At 43.3% G+C, this 13,852-nt stretch overlaps 1 protein-coding gene across 9 annotated transcripts in view; it reads right to left on the reverse strand.

The window, feature by feature from the left end:
* Positions 1–13,852, reverse strand: part of FOXP2 (forkhead box P2) — a 346,296-nt gene that overhangs the window by 251,553 nt on the left and 80,891 nt on the right. For all 9 annotated transcript variants that reach the window (XM_060279589.2, XM_035128708.3, XM_035128702.3 and 6 more), the window contains one exon: positions 11,872–11,959. The gene's annotated coding sequence lies outside the window, so the exon portion shown is untranslated. The remainder of the gene's footprint in view (positions 1–11,871; positions 11,960–13,852) is intronic.

Raw genomic sequence — 13,852 nt, forward strand, 5'->3', positions numbered from 1 at the left:
TGACCCATGTTTTTTGAAAGTTGAGCCTGAAAACTGGAAGAGAGGGCTGTGAGGTAAGAGAGGAATGGAACTGCCTTCTCCCTTTTGCTTTAAGTTGTGAGGATTTATGCGATGGGGAAGAAACAGTGGAGTGCCTCTGTGGTTTTCTGCAGTATCTCTGCTGTTTGCAACCACTATTTTCCCCACCAAATGCACTACAATGCTTCTACTTACCCTTTTAATACTTTGTTGGCATAACTTTGGCTTTTACGGTTTTCATATGGTTTGCAATATTGTTTTGTTTTATAATGTTTAAAGGTAAACGGCGTTTCCATGTGCTGCTCTGGTTCGGCAGAAGCGGCTTAGTCATGCTGGCCACATGACCCGGAAGCTGTCTGCGGACAAACGCCGGCTCCCTCGGCCTATAGAGCGAGATGAGCGCTGCAACCCCAGAGTCGTCCGCAACTGGACCTAACGGTCAGGGGTACCTTTACCTTTAAGTGGTTGTAAACTGCTTTGAAAAAGCTTGACTTGAAAAGCAGTATACAGACTTCTTACAAAAAGAAAAAATATTTTGTGACTTAGTTTTCATCCGAGTAATATGGTGGGAAGGAAATAACACGCACATGCGCACACACATTAACAGTAATGGTTTTACTGAGGACTGTCATCTTCCACCCACCACAACCACCTTCCCATCCATATTGCTTGGAATGATGCTACGTTTTTATGTTGCATTATTCTGCAACATAAATACTGTGTGGCTATGGAACCATGAGAAAGCTGCATAAACATTAGCTCTGTATCCCTCCCTAGAGAAACTTATTTTCCCCTTCTTAATGAAAGACCACACCTAACACAGTGCAGGAGACATTCCAAGGATCTCAAAAGGCAAAGGAGACCTGCAGGGCTTTTTTAGCTGGAACTAGCCAGAACTCAGTTCTGACACCTTTCAGGTGGCACAGCTGTCAACTTTTGGATTTGAAAATAAAGGATCAGCAGCCTCACCTATCCACTTTCGGATTTGAAAATAAGGGATCAGAGGCCTCACCTGTCCCGGGGACACTCTACGGTATATCTAACAATCCAGAATAGCAGCGGGAAACGGCACTGGAATAAGGGAATTTCCAGCAAAAAAATGGAAGGTTGACAGGTGGGCACCATTACCATTATAAGAGAACAAGGGATGTGTTCCTGGTGACTTCTGGCACCTCTTTTTTCTAGAAAAATAGCACCAGCAGACCTTACTTATACTATAGCCACCTGTTAGTCACCTTGACCTATCAGGTGAAGGTCTCTTACCTCCTATCTTAGCTAACATAACAGAGGTATATTGCAATTTGGAATCAATTACCTGTAGAAGGATCTTGCCACCCAGTTCTGAGTGTAAATGTTTCCCAGGTAGGCTTCTAATTTGCTCTTCCTGTTGACCTTGCCTCTCTAACGCTGATTCCAATGTGGAAAACATAAAAAACCAAAGTAACTGAACAGTCTAGTCCTGAGGCAGAAAGGGAAACACCAGGGAAGGGAAGTAGCAGTTGAACATGAAGTGAAAGGGGCTTGTAGCTGCAGAAGGGGGAGGGAGATCAATTGCTTGAAGCACTATTAGAAAAGATCAAAGATAAGAAGGAAGAGCTAGGAATGAATAATAAACTGTAGTAGTAAGAGTAGACGTAGTATGTTTGTTGGATATTTTAATGCTTCAAGGGAAGAAAGTCCATTTTTAGCAAGTACTTTTCTCAGACATCATATATTAAAAAAAACCACTATTGTGCCTCTGCTCTCAGATTCTCTGTAGCAGCACAAAGGAGGATACTCTTGGTCAGAATATCTTAATTCCTTTTGTTTTACACAAAGTGTTGCAATAGGGTTAGCTATATTGTCATGTTGACAAAGATATGACATGTTGCTATATTTTTACATATTGTAGTTAAAAAAAATACAAAGGTTCTCTCCAGTATACATGCAAAGATTAGTATTATTGACATTTAAATGCTCTCGTTTTAGCAATGCAATATATACAGAATAAACAGCAGGTCACTATGAATACTGGGTTGTAATTTCATTGAGCGAGTTCTACTCAGGACATAATCCATAGTAGCAAAAGTCTTGGTTTTATAGTCACTGTAAAACAGGGATGGGAGACCGTTTTCCTCCAGTTGATGTCGGAGTACAATTCCCATCATTTCTAGCCAACATGCCCAATGGTTAGGAATGATGGGCATTTTAGAGGCCTAAAGGTTCCCTATCTCTATTTTAAGATAAGGTACCATGTGAAGCAGCTTAATACTGAGTCAGACCCCAGTGACAATTAAAGGTGACTGGTAGGGTCTCAAACAGAGGTCTTTCGCCCTGCCTGCTAACTGATCTTTTCCATTGGAGGTGCCGGAGATTGAACTTTGTACCATCTGAATGCAAAGCATATTCTCTACCACTGATCTATGGCTTCTCCCCAGCTTCAGGATTAACAAAAAACTTTAGGACTAATCTCCCTTTAAAAAAAAATACAACAACCCCAAAGTGCTAATTTATCCTCCATCCTTGTTCTCATTTCAGAATAGACTTTGTACAAATTTCCTTAAATCTTTTCCACTCACACTGCACTCTTGGGTTTCAGGTTCTGCCATTTAAATGTGATTCTAATAAGAGCGGACACTGCTTTTTCACAGCCACATTATCTCCTTCATTTCTAATTGGCTGCACCTTTTTGTCTATGAAAGTGAAATTAAGCTGGGTACAACTGATGTGCTTCTAGTTCATGCCTGTAATTTTAAAAATGTGTGGCTAATTGTTTAATACAAGTTAATTTGCTCTGCATAGATTGGGTTGCCCGAGTTTTCCTCATTTTAGTTATTTGCTTGGTAACTGAAGGAGAATGCTTACAAGTATGTTTTTCATTATCAAGTATCTTTATCCATTTATATCAGGCTTCACGGGAGATTTCTAGTATTTAGACTGTTACTCAATGCTACTTTAAATAAGAACCAACATATTGATGGATGCTCACCCTACTCCGTACCAATACCATTGCTGCTAAAGAAAGATGGACATTTCCATTGCAATGTACTGCTACAAGGAAGACTGGAGGATGCAAGGAAAAGCAGCAGCAGCTGCTGCCCTCCTCTGCATATCGGCTGTTAGGTGGGGAAGCTGAGCAGCATAAACAAAGCCCTGCTGTGCTTCCAGTCTCTTCATGGCTTCTTCTGCCTTCATTGACATCCTTATCAGGCTCTCCAATTCTCTCCACCACTTCTGGGTTTGAATTGAATTACAGTGGAACCTCGGTTTATGAACACCTCGGTTTACGAATTTTCGGTTTATGAACGCCGCGGACCCATCTGGAATGGATTAATTCACTTTCCATTACTTTCAATGGGAAAGTTCGCTTCAGTTGATGAACCCTTCAGTTTATGAACAGACTTCCGGAACCAATTAACCCATGCTTCGGGTTAAGTACGCTTCAGGTTGAGTACTCCGCGGACCCGTCTGGAACGGATTAATCCACTTTCCATTACTTTCAATGGGAAAGTTCGCATCAGTTTATGAACGCTTCAGTTTATGAACAGACTTCCGGAACCAACTGTGTTCATAAACCGAGGTACCATTGCATTTAACTATTTCCCAGCACCACGCGTATATGTAGTCATGTGTGAATGGGGGGACCCCTGTATAATCAAACGAATGAAATTTAGCAATGCTGCCATTTATGTGAGCTGACCTTTCGTTAGGTATTTTGAGAAACAACCCCTCTATAATACACAACTGCTAAGTCTTAGCAAGCCATGTACAGGATTTTTGGTTTAACCAGAGAAGTATTGTTTAATTAAGATGTTTGCATTTTAGTCAAAGCATATTCTTTGTCACCTGGGGGATGTGGGGTGGGATGGGGTAGGTTACAAACTGAAGTAATTAAAACTAATGGAAATGTGGAAAAATGCTGCATAAATATTAAACACAAGTATATATTTAATATTCAGGACAGCCATTTTCTGTGTTGGGGCAAAGAATAAGATGTACCACAAGAATGTGGAATAGCAGATTTCAATTTAGAACAGCAGGAAAAAATATTTAAAGGACTTAACACATGGCTGGCAGTGAATAAGTGTTTAAAATTAGGACTATATATACATATACATTTCACAGTGTAAAACAGCAGCTACTTCCACATTTTAATTTCAGTGAAATCAGAAGATGTAATAAAAAACTTAAACCAATGTGCCTTGCTTAGAAGTAAACAAAGTAATTCCAAACTCACACGAAATATCTACATAAGGCATTTTGGGAGCAGGATACACTTTCCCTTATTTGAATGTTTAAAGCTCTCCTTCAAGCTCTTACTAAATCTATTGATCTGTGAAACACAGTGCACCCCAGGGAGGCAATTCACTTGACGTTATATATCAAATGATGAGATGAATAATGATCATACCGTTTGGTAATTAACCATCTTACAAACCTTTTAACTGACTGAACGTCAGAAAGGTCAAATGAGGTCAAGCCTGCTTTTAAAAAAAAAACTTGTCTTACATTAACCACAGAAAATAATCACCTTTAGAACAACAATAATATAAATGTATCTGGATGCAAATATTTAGAGACACATTCCTCCCTTTTTCGATTCCTCCAGAACTATTGTATAATACATGCAAACTCTGCTTCTTTTCTTTCATCACTATTACTCTATTAATTGTTATGCCTTTGGAGAAGTAGCTGCTTCTAGATGTAGGGCATGCAACTCGCACTCTCCTTAGATGAAGAGAAATGAGCAGCTCACAATGAATGTAAACCGTATCAATGAGCAAGCAATTTAACTAAGGTTGCAATACAGTTACAGTGCAGAGCCAAGAATGTGCCGCTTTTAAAGAGAATTATTATAGGGCATTCGGTATTTTAGAAACCCACTTTCAATATTTGTCTTCTCAATATCTAAAGTTTAGCACAGTATAGTTATTTTTGCAGGGATTGGGATTTGTAATCTATCAAGATGTTAATAGATTAGCCTTACCGCGAACTCTAAAATAAATCATATTTAAAGGGGAAGAAAACTGCCAATTTTCAAAAGGGTGCACTGTACACTTTCATAAATGTCTTCCAAATTAGAAACTTTGGCAGATAGTCATAATGACTTTTAAAATGAGCCACATGTCTGCACACACACACACACACACACACACCCTTACCCTTGCACTGTATTGATAATGAAACATATACTGCAGTGTTTCCCAACCAGTGTGCCTCCAGATGTTTTGGGACTACAACTCCCATCATCCCTAGCTAGCAAGACCAGTGGTCAGGAATGATGGGAGTTGTAGTCCCAAAACATCTGGAGGCACACTGGTTGGGAAACACTGATGTACTGAACATTACATCTACTTTTGTTTTCTGAAAAGTTATAATTTCTTGAATCCATGTGTTGGTGCCAAGTATGTCCAAGCTTTTCTTGGATGAAAAAACAAAGGCTGACCTGTAATTCTCAGATTGACCAACAAACATTTTAATGGCTCAGCACCAGGAAGGGAATATTGTAATGGCATAGGATGAAGAACAGCATCCCTTCCCTCTTTGTGTTCTATGGGTGTGGCTTTATGTGAAGAGGGATAACAGCTTTTCCATCAGTTCAGAATCCCAACTGTAGCTGTGTGCAAATAAAACATATTACTTGTAGCAGAGTATTACAGTGCTGCAAGGCTTCAGGGATAAGGGAAGTGGAAGAGAGTTCACAACCAGTCACATAAATGGACAGTTAACAGGCTAATAAAAAAAAAGAGGGGAGATGCCCACATCTCCAGAAAACAATTATTTTCCTATACAAGTAACATAGGTGGGCCCTGTGGCATAAGGAGAACTTATAAGCTGTAAACCCCACAAAGTGTGTGGAAATGCACATGCCATGGAAAAGCATGAAAAGGCATCACTCATACTGGGCTGCACATCTTGTAACTCATGAAGCCAAATACAGGCAGCAATTCACATATGTCCCACCTGTTTTGCTGTCTGCCCAGGACAGTAAAAACTTTGGGGGGAGGCTGTCAAACAGAATTCATGGCTGGTGGGTGAAGTCAGCTTGGCTGATCATAAATTGTGCAGGCTGAAAGAGGTTAAAAAGAAAAAGAAGGGTAGGGGGGAATCTAGCTGGAATTGGTACAAAAAACTATCAGTTCAGATAAGCTGCTATCTATCACATAAACAAGTAATGCTACAGTACATCCAGACCATATAGTTAAAATTATTTGCCAGCAATGATTACTTGTTTCTCTTTAAATGCAGCACATTACAATTTTCAAACAGCAATTCAATTTCATTCAAATGAAATGCAATTAAACATACAGGTTTCCTATGCCTGTCACCTCTACCTACAGAACACACAATAAACTATATTATGAACGTGCTGATAAATAGATGGCTAGCAATCTATGTGCTGAAATCTCATACAACAGTTGACAAAGCGGTGTTCTTTTTCATAAAGTTATTAAAAAGTAAGTTTAAAAAGACTTAACAATCATATTTAAACCTTGCTAACAGATTTTCAACTTTACCATTTGAGGGTATATTTACAGGTACTTTTAAGATCACACACAATGAAAACAACTTTTTCCTTGATATGCTGTGAATAGAAAGTATTCCCGTCTGCTTCAGTGCTTTGCCTTTTTCACGGGCTTAAACCTGTCAAATTATTCCATTTGATTTCAGAGAATTCTCATATGGCAATCTATTTTATTTACTTTATCTTCAATAAAATGGTTCAGTGAACATTAGCAACTATGAGACACAAGTTTCAATCAGTCCTCTGGCAAAGGCGTCAATCTACATTAGACCTGCTGTGGTGTGAGTTGCACTGAGAAACTAGAGTAAGACAAGGCAGAAGTGAATAAGCAAGTAAGGCAGAGTGAAGTAGCAGTGGAGGGGAAAAAGAAAATTCTCCCTTGACACTACAATATGCTTAAACAACACAGGTGCCTAATTCAACACAAAAGTATCTTCCTAATGAAGTTGACAGCTTGGAATGTGATCTGAGCTCCAGTTCAATTCAGACATCACCCCAAACCATGGCAAAGAAAATTTAACTGCAGTTTAATGTAATCTCCAAATTGTCAGAACCATGGTTTCCGATTGGGAGCAAGCCTGAATCAGAACTGTGGTCTGAAGCAGATTTGCAAACCATGGTTTGTGCTATCTGGTGTGGTATCTAAGTTAACAAACGACTGTTATGCCCCGCTGCTGTTTCAGAGACTACTGCATCTAGAGACGGGCATGTTCAGCAAAAAGAGAATTAAAGTAGATCATCAGCTCTAAACTATGGTTCATGTGTGGAAGGTCTCTGATTTTGATTCCAAACTAGGGCTTGGCATGATGCCTGATTTTAACCTAGTTTACTCTACGTAACAGCTACAGAGATAGACCAGTGTTTTCAAGATTTAAAATTCATTTAAAATTCAAGTCAACTGAAGATTATGGAGTTTTCACCTCTACTACTTGTGCCTCAATGCTAGGCTACAATGCCTTCTCTTCTATAAAGTTTTCAAACAGTAACTGAAACAGCAACAGTTTTTAGTATCTTTAAAAAGACCTGCTGGAGATTTCAAAAATAGCTACTGTTAATAGCCACTACATGCAAAACAATCAAATGTGTTTGAGAAACAACTCTTTTTGGAAGATGATATCATTAAGGACTAATTCCCAGAAATGTCGGCCATCACTTGGCTATACTGTGAAAATGTCTCCCAAAGCATAAACTTTGTAATACGTGATGCAAGTTCATCTCTGATATGGGCTGTAAAAAAGAAGAAGATTATTGTAATAGTGCTCTTCCCAGCAAATCAGACCATTAAGAATGTACTTAATGCTCACTTCAATTGAAAAGGAGGCCTGTTAAAATCCATATTTTGCTACTTTGTATAATCATAGGAAAATTTACTACCTAGTAGTTCCAGGCCACAAATTTGATTTTTACAAATGCAAATGCAAAGTACATTTGACTTTGCAAAAGAAGGGAAAGGACTATGTTCATTTCTAAATTCCATTTAATATGTTTCTATATGTTCTAACGCGTCTAAGAGTTCTAACAGGCTACAATTATCTTGTTAGAGTAATTCAAATGTTTCATAAAATTGGTTGGTTCCCCACAGAGCTCAAGACAATTAACACACTTTTTTTTTACAAATATCAACATAAACAAGTATTGATTGATATACATACCGGTATATTATAATTCTTTTATTATTCATCCTTTCCCATCCACTGTTATCATATCATTTACTTTCTAGCCAGGAATGTGAAAACTTCTACGGTAGAATATAGCTCATGCCACTCCATTAACTCTTTGGTAGTACAGCTCATGAAGGCCTAACAGAACACACTTTTCACACATCTAACTCACTTAATTTCCCCTAAGACAATTATTCCCTAGCACACACGTTTTACATCTGTGTAAGATACCTACCACCTACCCACCTAGCAGTTCGTAAGCACGTCAAAGTGCAAGTAGATAAATAGGTACCGCTCCAGCGGGAAGGTAAACGGTGTTTCCATGCGCCACTCTGGTTCACCAGAAGTGGCTTTGTCATGGTGGCCACATGACCCGGAAGCTGTCTGCAGACAAACGCCAACTCCCTCGGCCTATAGAGCGAGATGAGCGTCGCAACCCCAGATTCGCCCGTGACTGGACTTAACAGTCAGGGGTCCCTTTACCTTTAAGATGCCTATATCACCTGTGCATAGTGACATTTCTTTATTAGATTTGTATCTTATCTTTCTACTTTCATGCTCGAGGCATCCAAACTATCAAAAACTACATAAATCAATTATAATAATCAACACAAAGTAACAATGAGAAAAATCTACCCAATCATAATAATCTGATAGAAAATTGAGGGTTGACCCATCTATCTGCTGCTCCCTTTGTACATAATATTTCAGTATTCATTATGGCATCTTTATGAGACCCAGTTCAGTTTCAAGAAGTTTAACACGCAGAATTTAGACTTAAGACAATTCTGAATTCTGTACTGGAATGTTACCTAATTTTGAAAAATGGCATGAAAGCCCCCAATTATCCAGTTTCTCTCTTTCTTATTAACAGTTTGGAAAGGGATCTATTAGAGCTCAGTCATAAACCAGTTGAAAACTTAAAATGCTATTTTGATCTTTTTGTTACCTCGAATGTAAGGTACACACCTATGTCCAACTTTGATATAGTTGCATTAAAAAATAGCAGTGTCAGGTCATTCTTTCTATTCTCTAGCTGTCTTGGTCTGTCAGAGCTAAGATTGCGTGTACTAGTCATAGACAAGATGCAGGAGAAGTCCTGGGATTGCATGTGCTACTAACCCAGACACAATATCCTGTGAAATGGTCTAATCCCTACACAAAGGAAAAAATTTCACCAAGAATCAACCCATTTTCTTTGGTTTTTATTGTTTGGGGGGCATTTAGCTCATTACTGTGCCACTCAGGTCATCAACACCACGTTACTACAGAAAAGGATCATAATATTGACACTACATCAATGAATGCTCAATTTCAACCATTTCAACAGTCAAAATGTATTATTAACCTACGCATATATGTGCATATACATACATACATACATACATACATACATACATACATACATACATACACACAGATACCAACACACACACAAATTTATCTATCTAATCTCCATCACTGCATGTTATTCACAGATACAGAAGGTCAAGTCTCTGCCTTAAGCAATTTATAATCTAACATTTGACATAGGGAAAATGGGAAGGGGAAGAGGGAAGCATAGAATCTTAGAGTTGGCAGGGACCCCGAGGGTCATCTAGTCCAACCCTCTGTAATGCAGAAATCTCAGCTAAAGCAGTATATTGTTGTTTTAGTTGTACACGCGTAGGCCTAGTTAAAGGCTAAGTAACAATACAGGGAGGAAACAAGGAAATATACTAGACTTCAAAGAAGTAAGAATGACGTACAGTATTCACAAATGTGTTCTATAAGTACAGTGGTACCTCGGGTTATGAACTTAATTCGTTCTGGAGGTCCGTTCTTAACCCGAAACCATTCTTAACCTAAGGCGCGCTTTCACTAATAGGACTTCCTGCTGTCGCTGCGCCGCCGGCACGCAATTTCCGTTCTCATCTACTACTTCCTGGTTAGTGGAGTTTGTAACCCGAAGTGTTTGTAACCCGAGGTACCACTGTATAAGGAGATTCTGCTAGATCTGGGAGCACACAGTACACAAATTTAGAATTTCAGGAGAAACGTCACGTGATCAAAGCAATGAGAATTATGACTTGATTTGGCCGTGATCGTATAGTGGTTAGTACTCTGTGTTGTGAGTAATAAGACTTGATTCTGGAAGAGAAATCTGGATAGATGTGAGGGATTAGGGGCGTACCCAGGATCAAAATTAGGGGGGGCAAGGGGCGGGTGCAAGAGGCGGGAGGGGAGGGGCCACAGTGGGAATGTGGGCGGGGCTACGTGGCCTGCGCCTCCGAGCTCTTCCGAGGAGGCGGCCCCAGGCTTCCGCTCCCGGCGCGAAGCTCCAGAGGCGCGCGGGGAACGTGAGCCTGTGGCTGCCTCCTCCGCGCCTCCCAGGTCTTCCCATTCCCCCCGCCGCCTGGAAGTCGCAAGGGAGGCACAAGGGAAGGTGGGCGCCGCCCACGAAGAGAGCCTTCTGCTGCCTGCTATCCCCGCTGCCCCGCAGCTTTCCCTTGTGCCTACCTGGCGGGATCTGGGCCCCAGGTTCCCCCCAACCCCTCCAGCCCCGCACGCACACACCTCCCGCTGCAGAGGCAAGACAGATATGTGGTGCTGCTGCCAGGCAGAGTCCGCTCGCGTGACGTAGAGCTTCCATGAGTCACGTGTACGCCCTCCCTTCCCATCAGACTGGGCTCCCGAGGGCTGCAGTCCTTACCTGGGTTTGCACCTCCCAGCTCTTCCAAGGAGGCAGCCCCAGGCTCCCGCTCCCGCCGCGAAGCTCCAGAGGCGCGCGGGGAATGCGAGCCTGTGTCTGCCTCCTCCGCTTACGCTCCCCACTCCCGCTTAGCGCTCCTCCGCTTACGCTCCCCGTGCGCCTCTGGAGCTTCGCGCCGGGAGCGGGAACCTGGGGCTGCCACGCTGCGCCCCTCAGCCATTTGCTTCTAGGGGGGGCAATTGCCCCCTCCTGCCCCCCTGCCTACGCCCATGTGAGGGATCACAGTGAGTTCCCAGCAAGAAGACTCAAGTACTCGAAATGGGAGCTGCCATGGATGTCAGTTTGTTGCCTAAGGAGCTAGAGAGAAGACCTGCATTTTTGCAATGTCATAAGGAATATGCTATGCCTTGGCAGCAGACTGATTACAGGGGACAAAGGAGAGGAATCAAATATAAAGCCTTTTCAGCAGTGTGGACAGTGCTTCATGGGACAGTGCACCATCTGTGTGCACAGTAGAATCTTGTGCGTAGATCTCCTCTGCAGCTCCACACACATACCTACATCACAAAGCTACAATTTGCTTTTTAATCAGGTTTGAGAACTAGCACCAATCTTCTGAAAAGGAAACCCAGAAAAATAACACACTTCAAGTGGAAGGTTTCCATTCAAAGTTCATTGCTCACATAAAGCAGCAGCTATATCAGAGTCTATGCCCGAAATTTCACATCATGCAAGATTAGGCCAGCCCTCTTGGCATAATCTTGAAAGTTTGTGGGCAGGAAAAGAGGGAGGTTTTGTGAACAATACTAGTTGTCTTCCCTCTGGCTCAAAACCTGATTACTTATGGTCTCCAGAACCAGCTTTACACAAGAAGCAATGTGCATCACAGAACACAGATCTACATTGGGGTTTGTTTGTTTGTTTAGGAGGAAGAGAGAAACAAACACAATTTTATGATGGGGGAAATGCAGTTGACAGTAATGAACTGTACTTACCTTCCTTTTGCAGACTTCAAAAAGCCTTTCTAATTTTCAGCCTTGAATTGGAGTGGTACAGAGCATCAATTCCAGCATTGCAGACCACCTGAAAAAAGCCAAATATGACAGCTATAACACTTTATGACGTATTTACCAGCATCGCCACCAAACCATCTAGTGAACAATAACTGTCATTCATCATAGTGTTGTGAATTGGGGAAAGGATTAGGCTGAATGCTTGGGCCCCCTTCCAATTCTTGGAATAGTCAAGCTAGCTTCCTGGTGAGGTGAGGTGTCATTAAGCAAAACAAAGGAAAGGGCTCTGTGCAAGACACCAAATGGGTGGGACCTCCTCCTTAGAAAAACTAGAGTTGAGAGCAGAGAGTTGGAGTGATGTGAGCTAAAAGCAAAGCAGCAAGCTGGGAACCAAGAGAGTCAGAGTGATGCTTTATTTCTGTTTAAATCCAAAGTTGCAGCTATGGGAGAAACAAGGCCCTCTTGGGGTATTAATGCTTTGAAACCCTCCATCGTAGGCTCAGGTACCGTGTTTCCCCTTTTTTAAGACACCGTCTTATAACTTTTTTCCCTCAAAAAAACACATGGTGTCTTATTTTCAGGGGATGTCTTGTTGTTATGTTTTTATGGTATCTATGGTTCCGGGCGGTGGGGCGGCAGGCCTCCTCGGCCGGGCCATGAAGAGGCCAGGCCGCTGGCTAGGCGCTCCACCCGGAGATGCCTTTGTCTCGGTTTTTTAATTCTTTCTTCCATTTCCCCCCTGCCAACCGCTCCAAGGTTCCTGCTACTTTATTTTGGGGGGGGGGGTGTTTCGCGAAATAAACGCATGAGGTTGAGCAGGGCTGAGGGATCCCGCCCGGCCTTAGACAGGCCACCCGCGCGCCTTCCGAGCTTGGCCAGCCGAGCTTGGTGAGGCGGAAGGCCTCCGGGGAATGTGGGGCCCGGGCAAGGCGGCACTGAGAGCCCCCACGGCCATGCAGCCATCGCCCTCGTAGCTGCGTCCCTTTCAAGCCTCTCACTCAAAGCGAGGCGCTCATTGCACTTGGAAGGAGCCGCGCGCCCACGGCTCATGCAGCAAGGGCCCTCCCGACTCCTTCCCAGGCGCCCCTTTCCCCTCCTCCTTGCCGGTTCCAGGCGGCGGGCGGCAGGCAGGAAGAGGCCAGGTCGCTGGCTCGGCGCTCCGCCCGATCAGCGCTGCGGAGCGCTCCGCTCTGCCGCTGCCGGTTCTGGGCGCCGGGGCGGCAGGCCTCCTCGCCGGGCGCTCTGGCGGCGCAGAAGGGGCCAGCAGCGCTCCCGCCGTGTGTCGCCCCGGTGGTGCGGAAGGGCCTGCGGGCCTCCCGTCACCACTCTGCCTTGGGGCATGCAGCCCACGACACTCCGGCGTCGCGGAAGGGGCCAGCAGCGCTCCCGCCACCGTCCGTCACTCCAGCAGTGCGGAAGCGCCCGCGGGCCTCCCGCCGCCGCTCAGCCCTGGGCCATGCAGCCCACAGGGGCGAGCAGCAGCCTCACCTCTGCCTGGCCCGGCAGCAGCAGCAGCAACAGCAGCGGGAGGATAAGGACGGCGCTGCTGCTGGGTCTCGCTGCCTCGAGGCGAGCGGCACTGCTGCGCGGAGGTATGGCTTATTTTCAGGGGGTGTTTAATATTGCACAAATCCTTAAAAAGCCTGCTATGGCTTACTTTCTGACTACGTATTAAAAAGGGGAAAACACGGTAGGATATATGTGTAAATATACCATACATCATAAAGGCACCACAGTCTCTGCTGTGCCTCCTTCTGAAGGAAACACATACTTTGGGTAAGCACCTGGAACCCCTGGAATCTCACATTGCCAGTAGACAGGGGTAAAATCTAACTTCCCAATACTCACTATGGAGCAAATGCCTGAAAATCAGTCCTCCATTTAGTACCCTTTTCCCAATGTAGACATGAAACATGTGATGATGGTAGATGAGTGGTAGATTAGGGGTATGGATTGCTCCCTA

The sequence above is a fragment of the Zootoca vivipara genome, chromosome 9 (genome assembly GCF_965207765.1).
Source record: "Zootoca vivipara chromosome 9, rZooViv2.hap1.1, whole genome shotgun sequence".
NCBI lineage: Eukaryota > Metazoa > Chordata > Lepidosauria > Squamata > Lacertidae > Zootoca > Zootoca vivipara.